Genomic DNA, 17028 nt, shown 5'->3' with positions numbered 1-17028 from the left:
ATATGGTCTCTCAATAAGGGAAGGTGGAAAATCCACAGTTTATTTCTAATATCAGCAGCAATATCACCAGCTAAAACTCTGCTAATTTTGCTATTATGAAAGAGAGGAAGAATGGATAATTATTATTAAAGTAACTAATAAGAGATTCTTAGAAAACTAAGCATGTATTTTAAAGGCTGTTATTCATTCCAGGAATAGTAAAATTGTATTTAAAAAGGAAATGCAAAAAAAAAAAAAAAGAAAGAAAGAAAAAAGAAAAAAAAAGGAAATGCAAAATTACTGTACTACGTGTATTATTTACATTGTTACAAAAATCAAACACCAAATACGGATTAAGAAAACTCGTTTACTTTACAACATTGTAGTGGTTTTGCCATGCATTGACATGAATCAGCCATTGGTGTACAGCCTCCAATTAAAATAAGTTAATTTAAAAAAAAAGAAAACTTTTGTATATTAGAAAGAAGAGTATAGAGAAGTGAGCAAGAGTGTGAATTCCTCATGTTGCATGATTTAAAGTCAATAGCCCATTTCTAACTTTGAAGAAACAGCACTGTAAGGTTAATATTTAGAAATATGGAAGAAAATGGTGAAAGAAATAACCAAGTTAAAAATCATTATTTTGAATGGAGAGGGATAGGGAACAGGTGTTTCATGTTATAAGCTTTTGACTTTTCAGTTCAGTATTATTTACATTGTTAAGCCGCTCAGTCGTGTCTGACTCTTTGAGACCCCATGAATCATAGTTTGCCAGGCCTCCCTGTCCATCACCAACTCCCGGAGTTTACCCAAACACATGTCCATCCAGTCGGTGATGCCATCCATCCATCTCATCCTCTGTCTTCCCCTTCTCCTCCTGCCCCCAATCCCTCCCAGCATCAGAGTCTTTTCCAATGAGTCAATTCTTCACATGAGGTGGCCAAAGTACTGGAGTTTCAGCTTCAGCATCAGTCCTTCCAACGAACACCCAGGACTGATCTTCTTTAGGATGGACTGGTTGGATCTCCTTGCAGTCCAAGGGACTCTCAAAGTCTTCTCCAACACCACAGTTCAAAAGCATCAATTCTTCAGCGCTCAGCTTTCTTCACAGTCCAACTCTCACATCCATACATGACCACAGGAAAAACCATAGCCTTGACTAGACGGACCTTTGTTGGCAAAGTAATGTCTCTGCTTTTGAAAATGCTATCTAGGTTGGTCATAACTTTCCTTCCAAGGAGTAAGCATCTTTTAATTTCATGGCTGCAGTCACCATCTGCAATGATTTTGGAGCCCCCCAAAATAAAGTCTGACACTGTTTCCACTGTTTCCCCATCTCTTTCCCATGAAGTGATGGGACCAGATGCCATGATCTTCGTTTTCTGAATATTGAGCTTTAAGCCAACATTTTCACACTCCTCTTTCGCTTTCATCAAGAAGCTTTTTAGCTCCTCTTCACTTTCCTCTTCACATATCTGAGGTTATTAATATTTCTCCCGGCAATCTTGATTCCAGCTTATGCTTCTTCCAGCCCAGTGTTTCTCATGATGTACTCTGCATAGAAGTTAAATAAGCAGGGTGACAATATACAGCCTTGGCGTACTCCTTTTCCTATTTGGAACCAGTCTGTTGTTCCATGTCCAGTTCTAACTGTTGCTTCTTAACCTGCATACAGATTTCTCAAGAGGCAGGTTAGGTGGTCTGGTATTCCCATCTCTTTCAGAATTTTCCACAGTTTATTGTGATCCACACAGTCAAAGGCTTTGGCATAGTCAATAAAGCAGAAATAGATGTTTTTCTGGAACTCTCTTGCTTTTTGCATGATCCAGCGGAGGTAGGCAATTTGATCTCTGGGTCCTCTGCCTTTTCTAAAACCAGCTTGAACATCAGGAAGTTCACGGTTCACGTATTGCTGAAGCCTGGCTTGGAGAATTTTGAGCATTACTTTACTAGCATGTGAGATGAGTGCAATTGTGCGGTAGTTTGAGCATTCTTTGGCATTGCCTTTCTTTGGGATTGAAATGAAAATTGACCTTTTCCAGTCCTGTGGCCACTGCTGAGTTTTCCAAATTTGCTGGCATATTGAGTGCAGCACTTTCACAGCATCATCTTTCAGGATCTGAAATAGCTCAACTGGAATTCCATCACCTCCACTAGCTTTGTTAATAGTGATGCTTTCTAAGGCCCACTTGACTTCAGATTCCAGAATATCTGGCTCTAGATGAGTGATCACACCATCGTGATTATCTTGGTTGTGAAGATCTTTTTTTGTACAGTTCTGTGTATTCTTGCCACCTCTTAAGATCTTCTGCTTCTGTTAGGTCCAGACCATTTCTGTCCTTCATCAAGCCCATCTTTGCAGGAAATGTTCCCCTGGTATCTCTAATTTTCTTGAAGAGATCTCTAGTCTTTCCCATTCTGTTGTTTTCCTCTATTTCTTTGCATTGATCGCTGAGGAAGGCTTTCTTATCTCTCCTTGCTATTCTTTGGAACTCTGCATTCAGATGGATATATCTTTCCTTTTCTCCTCTGCTTTTCACTTCTCTTCTTTTAACAGCTATTTGTAAGGCCTCCTCAGAAAGCCATTTTGCTTTTTTGCGTTTCTTTTCCATGGGGATGGTCTTGATCCCTGTCTCATGTACAATGTCACAACCCTCCATCCATAGTTCATCAGGCACTCTGTCTATCAGATCTATTCCCTTAAATCTATTTCTCACTTCCACTGTATAATCATAAGGGATTTGATTTAGGTCATACCTGAGTGGTCTAGTGGTTTTCCCTACTTTCTTCAATTTAAGTCTGAATTTGGTAATAAGGAGTTCATGATCTGAGCCACGTATATATAAATGCATGTTTAAGTGTATAAATGTATGTAAAAATGCAATGTATGTAAGCATTCTTTGATAATTTTAAAATTTTATAAAAGATTAATAGCAATTTTCATTAATCTTTTTTCTTCATTCATAAATCTTTTAATTCCCCCATCAACACATTATAAACTTTAATGTAGATAATAATAGTAATAATACTAAATGGCTTATTTACCAAACTGAATTTCCTTTAAATTTTTTTCCTCTTCCGACTGTTAAAGTCTTTCATAGTCTAAAATAATAACCTCAAGTAGAGAAGAAACTTTATTTAAGACTTGCATTTCTTTGACTGCCTTAAAGTTACTGTTTTTTTTTGGAATGTCTTTCTTAACTATTGTTTCAACTTCAAATTCTCCTTTGAATCCAACTCTATGAATAATTCATAGTGGCTAAATAAATGGGATTAGTGCTTTAGCTTTCAGAGTCGACAAATCTTATCATCAAGGAGGATGTAGTTTTCCAATGCTGGTCCCCCAGGAATAACAGCCCAACTTGCAGCCAGCAGGTTTCAGGTTCTTTGATCCAGTAGTTGTAATACCTGAAGGTCATGTCACCAAAGAGGGTGTCACCTCTCTCATCACGTTGCTAGCTTCTTTTTCCACATCCCAGTGCTCACCCTGTCATCTCCTAACCTGTAACTTTATTTTCAGCAGCCACAGCCCTGGAGTCTCAGATGCTTTTAGAAATAGCTCATTATCAGTGGTGTTGTAACAGCAGTTAGAAACTGAATGACATTCAATTAAAATGATATTAGCAGCTCAGGAGTGATTTTGTTTAATTTACTCCTACTCAGATGTAAAAACATTAGTGACTTTTTTAATTGGACCTCATAATGTCTAACTCCTACTCAAATGCAATGAAATTAAAGACTTTGGTGCCTAAATACCGCTTAATTTACTCCTACCCATCTATAATGACATTAAAGATGCTTTAGGGTAGATATTGTTTCCAATCAATTTTATTCAAAAGAAATCTGAGCTCACAGGTACTATTATTAAGCATATAATAAAATCACACAAGAAATATATCTTTACAACTGGGGATAGGGTGCTTTCTAGTAATATTAAAAAGTCATCATGTTCATTTTAATGCAAGGATATTAAAAAGTAATATCTTAAATACAAGATTTTGTAAAGTTTTCAATTGTTTAAGCAAATATATGAGTCACAGCCTGTTAAAGAAATGTACATTGTTACATATAAATTTGAAGTGAATTTTATTCAATTATGGCATGTAGTCGGCTTATGCCTGAAATTTTGATTTCTTATGAAAGAAAATTTACCTTAAACATGATGAGAGAAAAACATTTTTTCAATTCAGTGTTAATAATTTTAAAACTTCTTTCCCTATTGTCAATTTTAAAAATGATTATTTTGAAACTTTATTTTCCTGAAAAGGGTATTTTTAAACACAGAAGGATTTTGAGTTAAAAATCCTGTAAGTAGATCCAAAAAATAGCTGTGGAGAGAGGAATAAATACTATCGTCAATTATAATAACTAAAATTTATGAAGTTCCTACTATATGCCAGACATTGTTCTGAGCATTTTAAATGTATAAGCTCACTGAGAATTAAGTAACATTCTTAGTTTACAGATTAAAAACAACAAAATGATGAATGTTGCTGATAAAATTCTTTGGGTTGCCTTTAGTTTGAGGAGCTCCATAGGAACTTCTTAGCCTGTAATGTGAAATCCTCTCCCATAAAATTAATTAAGAAAATTTCATGGTATAAATGAAAATTGAGCAACAAGTGTACACACACACACACACACACACACACACACACACGTGGGATATTTCAACCTGGAAATACAGCTTTCTTTATTTATACACTTAGGAATAATTTCTCAATATGTTTTCTTTGGAGAAAAGAGTTAATGATATGTGAAAAGACTCAACACTCATGATACTGATGTGCCTGGATGTGTCCTGAGTGCACCTTCTAATTGTGCTCACAGATGCTCACATTAAGGGACAGATTTTAGTCTTTCCAGTAGTGATGCATTGGCTGAAATGCATGGCTCCTCCCAGGCAGGAAGGCAGGGCCTAAGGTTAAGAAATGTTTTAATAGTGGATGTCAGGACAGTTGTGCAGCTTCCTGGGTTTGAATCCTAGCTCTATCGCTTTTTGGTTGTTTGATCTTTAATTCTCTAATCCTTACTTATCTGTCAATGAGGATTATAAGTTCCATTGTTTTTCCCCAAAATACTGCTCACCTCATGTATTTTATCTAGATGATTGCCATGCAATACATTAATAATTGCTTAATATACACACTTGGGAGTCATCCTAGATCAGGGGATTTCTCTCTCTTTCTCTCTATGTCAATGAACCACCAGATCTATTTTTTTTTTTATTTTTATTGAGGTGTAGTTGATTTACAATGTTGTGTTACTTTCAGGTGTACAGCAAAGTGATCTGTTATACAAAATCATATATCTTCTCATTTTTACATTCTTTTCTCATACAGGCCATTATATTACTGGAGTACTGACTAGAGTTTCCTGTGCTATATAGTAGGTCCTTATTAGGTATCTCTTTTATATATGTATATGTCAACCCCAGTCTTCCAATTTATCCTTTCCTCACCTTTACTCCCTGATAACCATACATTTATTTTCCACATCTGTAACTCTATTTCTGTCTTGAGGATAAATTCATCTATAGCTTTTTTTTAGATTCCGTATATAAGTGATATCATATGATATTTGTCTTTCTCTGTCTTACTTCACTCAGTATGGCAAACTCTAGGTCCATTCAAGTTGCTACAAATGGCATATTTTGTTCTTTTTTGTGGCTGAATAATATTCCATTGTATATATGTACCATAACTTCTTTATCCATTCTTCTGTAGATCAACATTTAGGTTGCTTAGGTAGCTTCCATGTCCTGGATATTGTAAATGGTGCTGCAGTGAACATTGGGGTGCATGTATCTTTTAAAATTATGGTTCTCAGAGAGTTCCAGAAAAATATCTATTTCTGCTTTATTGACTATGCCAAAGCCTTTGACTGTGTGGATCACAATAAACTGTGGAAAATTCTGAAAGAGATGGGAATACCAGACCACCTAACCTGCCTCTTGAGAAATCTGTATGCAGGTTAAGAAGCAACAGTTAGAACTGGACATGGAACAACAGACTGGTTCCAAATAGGAAAAGGAGTACGCCAAGGCTGTATATTGTCACCCTGCTTATTTAACTTCTATGCAGAGTACATCATGAGAAACGCTGGGCTGGAAGAAACACAAGCTGGAATCAAGATTGCCAGGAGAAATATCAATAACCTCAGATATGCAGATGACACCACCCTTATGGCAGAAAGTGAAGAGGAGCTAAAAAGCCTCTTGATGAAAGTGAAAGAAGAGAGTGAAAAAGTTGGCTTAAAGCTCAACATTCAGAAAACGAAGATCATGGCATCTGGTCCCATCACTTCATGGGAAATAGATGGAGAAACAGTGGAAACAGTGTCAGACTTTATTTTTTTGGGCTCCGAAATCACTGCAGATGGTGACTGCAGCCATGAAATTAAAAGACGCTTACTCCTTGGAAGGAAAGTTAGGACCAACCTAGGTAGCATATTCAAAAGCAGAGACATTACTTTGCCAACAAAGGTCTGTCTAGTCAAGGCTATGGTTTTTCCTGTGGTCATGTATGGATGTGAGAGTTGGACTGTGGTGAAAGCTGAGCACTGAAGAATTGGTGCTTTTGAACTGTGGTATTGGAGAAGACTCTTGAGAGTTCCTTGGCCTGCAAGGAGATCCAACCAGTCCATCCTAAAGAAGATCAGTCCTGGGTGCTCTTTGGAAGGACTGATGCTGAAGCTGAAACTCCAGTACTTTGGCCACCTCACTGGAAAAGACCCTGATGCTTGGAGGGATTGAGGGCAGGAGGAGGAGGGGACGACAACAGATGATGAGATGGATGGATGGCATCACCAACTTGATGGACATGAGTTTGAGTGAACTCCAGGAGCTGGTGATGGACAGGGAGGCCTGGCGTGCTGTGATTCATGGGGTCTCAAAGAGTCAGACATGACTGAGAGACTGAACTGAATTGAACTGAACTGGATACATGGGGGAATGGGATTGCTGGATCATATGATAGCTCTATTTTTAGTTTTTTTAAGGAACTTCCATACTGTCTCCATAGTAACTATATCAGTTTACATTTCTGCTGACAGTGTAGAAGGATTCCATGTTCTCCACACCATCTCCAGCATTTGTTGTTTATAGACATTTTGATGATGGCCATTCTGACTGGCTTGGAGTGGTACCTCACTGTAGTTTTTATTTGCATTTGTCTGATAATTAGTGAAGTTGAGCATCTTTTCATGTGCTTTATAATCATCTGTATATCTTCTTTGGAGAAATGTCTGTTTAGATCTTTAGCCCATTTTTTCAATTGAGCTTTTGTTTTTTGACATTGAGGTGCATAAGTTGTTTGCATATTTTAGAGATTAATTCATTTCAGTTCCTTCATTTTCAAATATTTTCTCTTATTGTGAGGACTGTTTCATTGATGGTTTCCTTTGCTGTGCAAAGTTTTAAATTTTAACTAGGTCCCATTTGTTTACTTTTGTTTTTACTTTAATTATTCTAGGAAATGGATCAAATAAGATCTTGCTGCTATTTATGTCAGAGAGTACTCTACCTATATTTTCCTCTAAGAATTTTATAGTGTTAGGCCTTACATTTAGCTTTTTAATCCATTTTGAGTTTATTTTTGTGTATGGTGTTAGGGTGTGTTCATTCTTTTACGTGTAGCTGTGCCATTTTCCAAGCATTGCTTGTTGAAGAGACTGTCTTTTCTCCATTGTATATACTTGCCTCCTTTGTCATAGATTAGGTGGCTATATGTACATGGGTTTATCTCTATCCTATTGTATTGATCTGCATTTCTGCTTTTGTGCCAGTACCATACTGTTTTGATGACTATAGCTTTGTAGTATATTCTGAAGTCAGGGAGCCTGATTCCTCCAGCTCCACTGTTTTTCCTTCAGGTTGCTTTGACTATTCTGGGTCTCTCTGGGTTTTGTTTGTTTTTCTTTCTCTAGTTGCTTTAGGTATAAACAGAGGTTGTTTGAGATTTTTCTTGTTTCTTGAGGGAGGGTTGTATTGCTATAAACTTCCCTGTTAGAACTGCTTTTGCTGCATCTCATAGGTTTTGGATATCATGTTTTCATTGTCATTTGTCTCTAGATATTTTTTAATTTCCTCTTTGATTTCAGTATTATTTAGCCTCCACATGTTTTTGGTTCTTTTTTACAGTTTTTTTTTTTCCTGAAATTCATTTCTAATCTTATAACATTGTGGTCAGAAAAGATGCTTGATATGATTTCAGTTTTCTTAAATTTGCTGAGGATTGATACCACATCTATTTTATCTCTTAAGTATCACTCATTCAGAACACTTTAACTGCAATGAGATCCAATAGAATATATGTGGTAATAGAACATGTAAAGGAACATTCATTCACCCAATGTTCTTATAACTCCAGCTTTTTGCCAGGAGCTGCTAGGTTGCCAGAGATGAAGTAGTGATAATCTTTGGATTCAAGGAGTTCCCTGTCCAATGGAAAGAGATAAGCAGTAAAATCCCTGGTTCCAGTATGGTATGGTAAAAGCCTTAACAGCACTACAGGAATATGGTCATGCCTTGGTGGAGACAATATCAATTAGAGGTACGTCTGGCTTCATGTAACCCAACTACAATGATTTTACAAAATATGGGTTTTGTGGAAACTGTAATCATGTAAAATTTAAGAGGCAAGTGCTTCCCTGGTGGTCCAGTGGTTAAGACTGAACTTTGAATGCAAGGGACCTGGCTGGGTTCAATCCCTGGTCAGGGAACTGGATCTCACATGCTGCAACTAAGACCCAGCACAGCTGGAAAAAAAAAAATTGAACAGGCAGGTTTTGAGGGAATCACTGTGATTTGGTATCTGGATAATAAATACTGATTTTCCCTTCTTAAAAATGTTTAAATTCCAAGCACAGCTTGTTATCAAAAATTTCTGCACTTCTGGATGGTTATCATTGTGTCTCATATAACTTTACCTATAAATAGCATATCTCTACTTTCCTCTACAGAGGCATGAGTTCTAATTACTCCTCAAACCACACCCACCAAGAGAATTTCATGGCCAAATCATCAGTGATACCCTCCAGATTTTATAGAGAGCCGTTTACACTCAAACCAAAAAATAGACTGAAACAATGTTCCTTACCTAGATTAAAATGTATGTTGTGGTAGATATACCAAAAAAGGATAAATAGGAAAAACCATAGATTAATTTTGTCTAAGAGTAACGGTTTGTTGTTTTTTTTAAAGATCACAATTAAGAATATCAACCATGAAAGTACTGCATTTGATGTATCATTTCCAACGGTATATCTGATAGAATTCTAGAAGTCAATTTCTTATACATTAGTTTGATTTTTGGCTCTCTTATTTTTCACAGTGGTGGTTCTCTGCTATAGAGAATGAATTTCCCTGTGCCTAAAGAGAAAAAAATAACAGTAATAATTGCAGTAGCACTAGTAATGGTGATAGCGGTAGTATCAGAGGTACTAATAGTAGTAATACTTGTTAGTCACCATAACAGCAGAAATAGTATTTCTCCAGTTTTGAGCTCATCCATTATTTTTGTACCACTAGCCCTTGCCGGAAAATTCACCCACCGTGATTTCTGGGAGTTCCCAAGAGGCTCTCACAAGCTCTTAGCTCTGAGGGTCACATACAGTTTCCCTCCTGCTATGGACTAAAGTCCTCCCCAAATCCATATGTTGCAGCTCTAATCACCAAAGTGATGGTATTTGGAGATGAGGCCTTTAGGAGGTAATTAAGGTGATGCCTTAATTTTAGGTGATGCCTTGAGGGTCAGACCCCCATGATGGGAGTGGTACCCTTAGAAGAAGAGGGAGAGAGACCAGTTCTCTCCCTCTGTCACCTCCACATGTGAGAACTCAGTGAGGAAGTGGTCTGCGAGCCAGGAAAAGGGTCAGTGTCAGGAACCAAATCTGCTTACACCTTGATCTTAGACTTTCAGTTTCCAGAACTGTAAGAGATATATGTCTGTTGTTTAAGTCACTTAGTCTACGGTGTTTGTGGGAGCAACCCAAACCAGAACACCTCCTCTCTTGCTCCAGCTCCAATGGCCATAGGTGAGGATCCAGAAAGCCCCAGAGGCCCCGTTGAGAGCTGATATCTCTGCCATGGGTGGAACACTAATGCTCCTGAACTTGGAAGTCGTACTCTGTCACATGAATCCTATAATAAGATTCCCACTGGCCACTGGGATACTTTTCAGACAGTCATAGTTACTTTTGAATCATGGCCCCTTCCCCAATGAATCAGGCACGGGTTAATACAGCCCAGGCCAAAGGACATTCTGTCTTGTCTCCACTTAGCTCAGCTAGAGTCCAGGGTATCATCCCACTGTTATGTCCCCAGAACTGTCCAAGCACCTGCCATATAGAAGGCCCTCAATACAATAGGGGTTTGTGGAATGAGTGAACACACAAGCATTCATTTTGGAAGGGCCCTCCTTTCTTTCCTAGGAGATCTCTTGGTCCCTCAGGCAAATAGTATCCTATAAGAGAATTATTTGTGAGGTAGAAAGACACGTGTTATTATCTCCATTTCATGGTTGGAGAAACTGAGATGCAGAAAGGTTTAGTGACTTGTCTAGGAGCCCCACAACCTCACTATGTTTACTGAGGGCCTTACATAATTTTTTGGTTTGTCGTTGTTTTGTTTTGTTTTTCTTTTTATCTGACTGAAGCACCTCTCCTTAAACAGCTTTTTAGCTCAGCATTTATTCTGAGGAAACAGGGGGAGTCATGTATTTACAGACTGGAAGAGGATTAACAGAAAAGCCCACTTTTTGAAAGTCCGTGACCACACTCCTCCCGAAGAATGCCCAAGGGCACTCAAGCCATTTACTTCTCCTTAGAATAAGAAGAGAGTGTGAGCCTTGTAAAATTTCCCACACTGCCTGACCGGGCAAGCTTTTCTACAAGGAGAAAGGAACTCTGTATTAGCTCCAGTGTGGTTTCTGTGCTTCCGCTCTGAATGTTCAATTGTTAGGCGAGATTCTGAAGTGTTTAAATATGTAATTATACTGCACAGCCAAAAACAAATAGGTTGAGTTTTTGGTGAGGATCTGTTTTATTTTGAACCCCCAATTTCTAGTTACACAGTTTACACTTTGGATTTCTCATGATTTGTGGAAATATACAATTTACATTGCCAAATCTGTTTCCATTTGAAGTGTTTAAAAATGCGGTGATTTAGGTATTTTACTTTACAGTTTTGTACATGTATTTTCTTGTGTCATATAAACAACTGCATTTTAGAATTAGCCTCAACATATATTTTAATGCGTCTATTTTTCTGTGACTAGTAAAACCAAGATGCTTGTATGAATACCAGTCATTCAAGAATTCCATGATAAATGAAGCAGCGTCCCTGAGCCTCACTGGTGAAGTGTTCTGCTTCCCTTCTATATTACTTGATTTTCATACTTCACTGTCAAGCATAGTGTATTGCATTGGATTTGAAGAGCATACTTTGCCAGGGGGTTAAAAAAGCCATCTAGGTATATCCTCAGGAGTCATCACTTGTATATAATAAAAGATAGAAACAAGAGGAATGGACAGGGAAGTTAATGTTGACCAGGCAATGACAGATATTAAGCCCGAAGTCAGGCTTCCTAACTCCTTTATTAATGCTAGAGGGACAGAGGTGAGTTACTATTCTGGCTAGTAAAGCTATTGTGTTGCTTTATATGATAAATGTAACACGTATCATAGGTCTTTAGCAACTATGAAAGACTGAAAACTCTTATTTTCATAATTGCCCCATTTGAAGTTGTCATAGGTCAGTGGCCTTTGGCCTCATCCTGTGGGTCTTCAGAGTCCTCCCACGCCTGCACTTCCTTTCTTTTCATCTTCTTCCCTCTTGAAAGTCAAAAGCCCCATCTTTGAAGACCAGCACTGGCACTATGCTACAAGGAGCCTCTGCCTTCCAAACGCAGCAGGGAGGCCAGGAGGAAGTCGCCCGGTGGCAGAAGTCTGTGTCCTCATGGGTCCCAACTGCTCAAGCTAGTCAGGAAAGCCGTTGGCTGGTCGGGTGTTGGGATATTTGGTGTCATGGAAATAAAGGAACTACTTAACAGTTCTTCTCTCTCTCCTCTTGGAGGAGAAATAGAATAGAAGACAAAAACAGAAAAAATAGCAAGTACATAGGCACTGGATTTGAGGAAAATGCTTTGGCCAGAGGGTTAAAAGAGGTTGTTGGATTTATTATCTTTTCATTATAAAAAAGTAAGTGGAAAAATTATTTAAAAACAAGTGTAAGGGAGTTCCCTGGTGGCCTAGGGATTGGGATTCAGAGCTTTCACTACCGCGGTCTGGGTTCAATCCCAGGTCAGGAAACTGAGATTCTGCAAACCATGTGGCACAGCCAAATAATAAAAATAAAAAATAAGAGTAAGTGAAATAAGTCAGATAGTGAAAGATAAACACTATTATGATCTCTCTTATATGTGGAAAGCCAAAAAACAAAAAAAGCAAGCTATGTGATAGAACAGATTGGTGGTGGCATGAGATGAGGGTAAGGCACGGGGAAGGTTAGGGATGGGGTAGGAGAAATGTGTGAACTTATTTTTTGGTTTGAATAAATTGAATAAAATGTTTAATAAGATAAAAATACCAACAATGAAACTTCCAATGATCTGTAAAAAATAGGTAAATCACAGTGATAGGAGGATTAATTGCAATCAGAGAATAAGTGAATCAGTGAATTAGATTAATACTCCATAAAATTTCTTCTGTACTACATCTTTTATTAAAGCTGCTACATTATAAGCAGCTAATCATCTGGGCTTAAATTTCACCTCCCTCCACAATTCTAACTTTATTAGATGTACTGACATGAAGCAAAAGGCTAAAACTTTCCCTCAAAGAAGAGAGGAAATTTTTAAAAATATTTATCATTTATTTGGCTGCACCAAGTCTTAGCCAAGGCACTCCGAAACTTTTGGTTGCAGCATGTGGGATCTATTAATAGTTCCCTGACCAGGGATCAAACCCAGGCCCTCTGCAGTGGCAGTGTGGAATCTTAGCCACTGGACCACCAGGGAAGTCCCAAAAGAGGAAATATTGAAGGGGGAAAAAAGCCATGGGAAAGTGAAATGACCAGATCAGGTGAGCAGTGCTAAATTGCTAGTCACACTCCGCTTGGGCAGAGACACATGGGTGCAGCAAAGATGAGCACCATCTAAACTAGTCAGAGAGAAGGAGGTGTGTACAGGGAAACGAAAGAGAGGAGGACACGCAAACATGTCCTATACCCAGACGGGAAACTGGGTTCCTAATCATTCTTTGTCAGTCACATTTCTTTACTCTTGTTTTTACAGTTATTTCAGAGTGTAAAATGACTATAAAATTTTTCTGTTCAGCATCTAATTCCATTTCTTTTTTTTAAAAGCAAGAGTTTGTGTGGTAAAAGTTCATATTTAGTAAAGGCTTTCTCTGTGCTCACCCCCATACTCAAACCTTCTCCAAAGTCTCCTGGTGGCCTGCTTATGCTTTTACGCAATTATTATATTCTCTTCATAATACCATCATTTTAGTGCATGCGGCACACTCAGTTCCATGAAGGAAGGCCCTGGAGCTTTTGTACCGCTGTGCTTCCACATCACCAACCCAAGACTGTATCCATAAATTAAAATGAACAGTTGATGAACTGGGACTTGATGACTTGCTTATGAAATATGCCATCTAGGCAGCAACCATCTAGGCAGCAAAAGGGTCTGTAGTAAGTGCTGAAAACACAATATATTTAGGGGTTTAAAAACTAACGGTTGTGAGAAAATGTCTTATTATTACTTTAAATATTTATCTGACTGCACCAGGTCTTAGTTGGGGCAGCCAGGATCTTTAGCTGTGGCATGTGGGACCTAGTTTCATGACTAAGGATTGAACCTGAGCCCCCTCCTTGCATTGGGAGCGTGGAACTTTAGCCACTGGACCACCAGGGAAGTCCCTATATTAATTTTTTAAAATTTTTATTTAGATATTTTTGACTGTGCTGGGTCTTCATTTCCCCAAGGGCTTTTTTCTCCGGTTGCTGTGCTCAGGCTTCTCATTGCAGAGGCTTCTCTTGTTGCGGAGCTCAGGCTCTGAGGTTGCGTGGGCTTCAGTAGTTGCGGCTCCCAAGCACTAGAGCACAGTCTCAGTAGTTGTGGTGCACGGGCTTAGTTGCTCTGGGGCATGTGGGATATTCCCAGATCAGAGATCATCAAACCAGTGTCTCCTGCACTAGCAGGCAGATTCTTTACCACTGAGCCACCAGGGAAGTCCTACATTGATTGTTTTTAAGGTGAGAGTTTTTAATTAATGTGCTTTGTAAATCAGGGAGAGTCAGTTTTATAAAATAAATTATTATTTCAAAATAATTGTTATAATTACTTCTAGGCAAAGTATAACTAAAAAGCAGGGGAAAGGGAGGGATGTATATATGCCTTCTTAAATCTTTCTTAAGAACAGGTAAAATGTTTTATATACATGAAAGTTTTGGGGACCTGATTATTAAAAGGCAAAAGCTAGTTGCTGATCTTCATCAAGTACTACAAGTGTGTGTAATATCATAAGAAATAGAGTCCTGTTCAAAAATGAGCAAAAGAGTAGTTTATATTGAAAAACTAAGGACTCTTAGAAGAAGTCAATTTTCTTAAAGGTTTTATTTGCCTAATGAAGCTGAGACAAAGGCAATGAGAGAGAAATTCCTGTAAAATTTAATGCAGAAATTTATTTTACTTTAAGCTTCCAGTTCCAAATATTTGTAACCTTCTCAGTAGAAATTAATTTTCACAGGGAGCAGCCTGCAATCGTGCTAGGCATGGTGGGGACGTGGGCCTAGAGCAGAGCTCCACAGAGTTAATGTGAATGAACATAGCTTGGGATCTTATTGAAATACAGATTCTGGTTCAGTAGGTCTGGGTTGGGGTCTGAGATTCTGCATTTCTCACAGACTCCAAGGAGAAGCTCACTGTGGCCAGGGATCACACTTTGGGAAGCAAAGCCTTTAGATCACTAAGTACTACTTCAGTGACCATACCTGCTGATTCGTGATGTTAGGCAACGAATTGCAGGGCCAGGCAGCTCCCCATAAGGACCACTTACTAGTCCACTGCATCAGGATTAGAAGCCCATGAGCCCTCTAACGGCACTGTCATTATGAATCTGTCGATCCAGGCAGGCACAATCACGCTAGGCATGATTCTGTGACAGAAACAAACAGAATCCAGAGATTAACCAAAGTTAAGAAGGTAAAAGTACCATCAATTAGAACACGCAGGCAGTAGAGAATGCAGAAAGCTGAGGGTGTCTAATGAAAAGACCAGAGGAACAAATAGGTGCAAGCGGTGAATGTAGGGCAATTCAGAAGCTAATCATGTTCTTTAGATTTCTTCTTGGGCTATTAGTTTATGTGCAGTTCGGCTTATTTCTCTTGCTAATAGGCAAGCTCATAAAAGGACTCAGCTGAGTTAGAATAATGTGAAAAGTAAGCTGGGTGGTGCAAAATATTTGTATAGGTTCAGTGAAATCACCAGGAACAGGTGTTTTTCAGAATTTAAACTTTTTCAGATTTTGTTTGTATATTATATGCTATATAACATCCCCAGTAGGGCCTAGGGAAAACCACCCCCAAATCAAACCCATTAATATTCTTCAGCAAAGCATATCAACACTCAATTACACTGAGTGGGAAAAATAAGGAATCTAAATGGTTTCACAGTCATTCAGGGTAGGATTTTATTTTAATTTTACTTTATTTATTTATTTGGCTGTGCTGGGTCTTAGCTCCAGCATGTGGGGTCTAGTTCCCTGACCAGGGATTGAACCCAGGCCCCCTGCATTGGGAAAACAGAGTCTTAGTCACTGGATCACCAGGGAAGTCCTACGGTAGGGTTTTTTTTTTTTTTTAACTAAATGAATTATTTTTTAAAATCTTGTGGTTTCAAAGACTTCAGAATTACAGTTTGAGTGAATGTGGACAAGTTTTCCAACACCTCAGCCTCCTATTAGCAGTGTTCAACCTTCTTCAGACAGGCAGTGCTCACATACTTCATTTTCCCATTTTAAAATGAGCTTCTTAATCTCTTCTCAGTTATACTAAGGGGTAAGTGACTAGTAGCCACCTTAGATATACTTGCATTTTGGCATGGATAACCACTACATTTTGAGGTAGATTTTTAGACACTAACCAGTAATAAATTTTATCTAGAAATTTAGCATTCAGAAGATTCTATTTGCTTTTTGCCGCATCTACTGCGAGAATGAAGACCATTCTCAGCAATCAGACTGTCGACATCCCAGAAAATGTCGACATTAACTTGAAGGGACGGACAGTTATTGTGAAGGGCCCCAGAGGCACCCTGCAGAGGGACTTCAATCACATCAATGTAGAACTCAGTCTCCTTGGAAAGAAAAAGAAGAGGCTCCGTGTTGACAAATGGTGGGGAAACAGAAAGGAACTGGCCACTGTTCGCACAATCTATAGTCACGTACAGAACATGATCAAGGATGTTACACTGGGCTTCCGTTACAAGATGAGGTCAGTGTATGCCCACTTCCCCATCAACGTTGTTATTCAGGAGAATGGTTCTCTTGTGGAAATCCGAAATTTTTTGGGTGAAAAATACATACGCAGGGTTCGAATGAGGCCAGGGGTGGCCTGTTCAGTATCCCAAGCCCAGAAAGATGAGTTGATTCTTGAAGGAAATGACGTTGAACTTGTATCAAATTCAGCTACTTTGATTCAGCAAGCCACCACAGTTAAAAACAAGGATATCAGAAAAGTTTTGAATGGTATCTATGTATCTGAAAAAGGAACAGTTCAGCAGGCTGATGAATAAGATCTCAGTGATCCTGCTGCAGAAACAAGAAGATAGCAGATGGTTCTATGGACTCAGTTGTGATCCTTTAAAGAGACAATAAAAACTCTTGATTTGAAAAAAAAAAAAAAAGAGAGAAGATTCTATTTAAGGGAGATAGGATTAAGTTCTATTCAACAAAGTAATTTTACCTAACCAAAATGTGTTCCCTGCCTTTGGCTTTGAGCTACCCTTTTAAAACTTACTGTACTGTACATTTTCATAGGGCTTTGCA

General features: G+C 38.4%; 1 pseudogene; it reads left to right on the top strand.

Moving 5' to 3' along the window:
- Nucleotides 16173-16795, top strand: LOC102171031 (annotated as a pseudogene).

Source organism: Capra hircus, chromosome 28 (genome assembly GCF_001704415.2).
Source record: "Capra hircus breed San Clemente chromosome 28, ASM170441v1, whole genome shotgun sequence".
Taxonomy (NCBI): domain Eukaryota; kingdom Metazoa; phylum Chordata; class Mammalia; order Artiodactyla; family Bovidae; genus Capra; species Capra hircus.
This window is presented reverse-complemented; position numbering and strand designations above follow the sequence as displayed.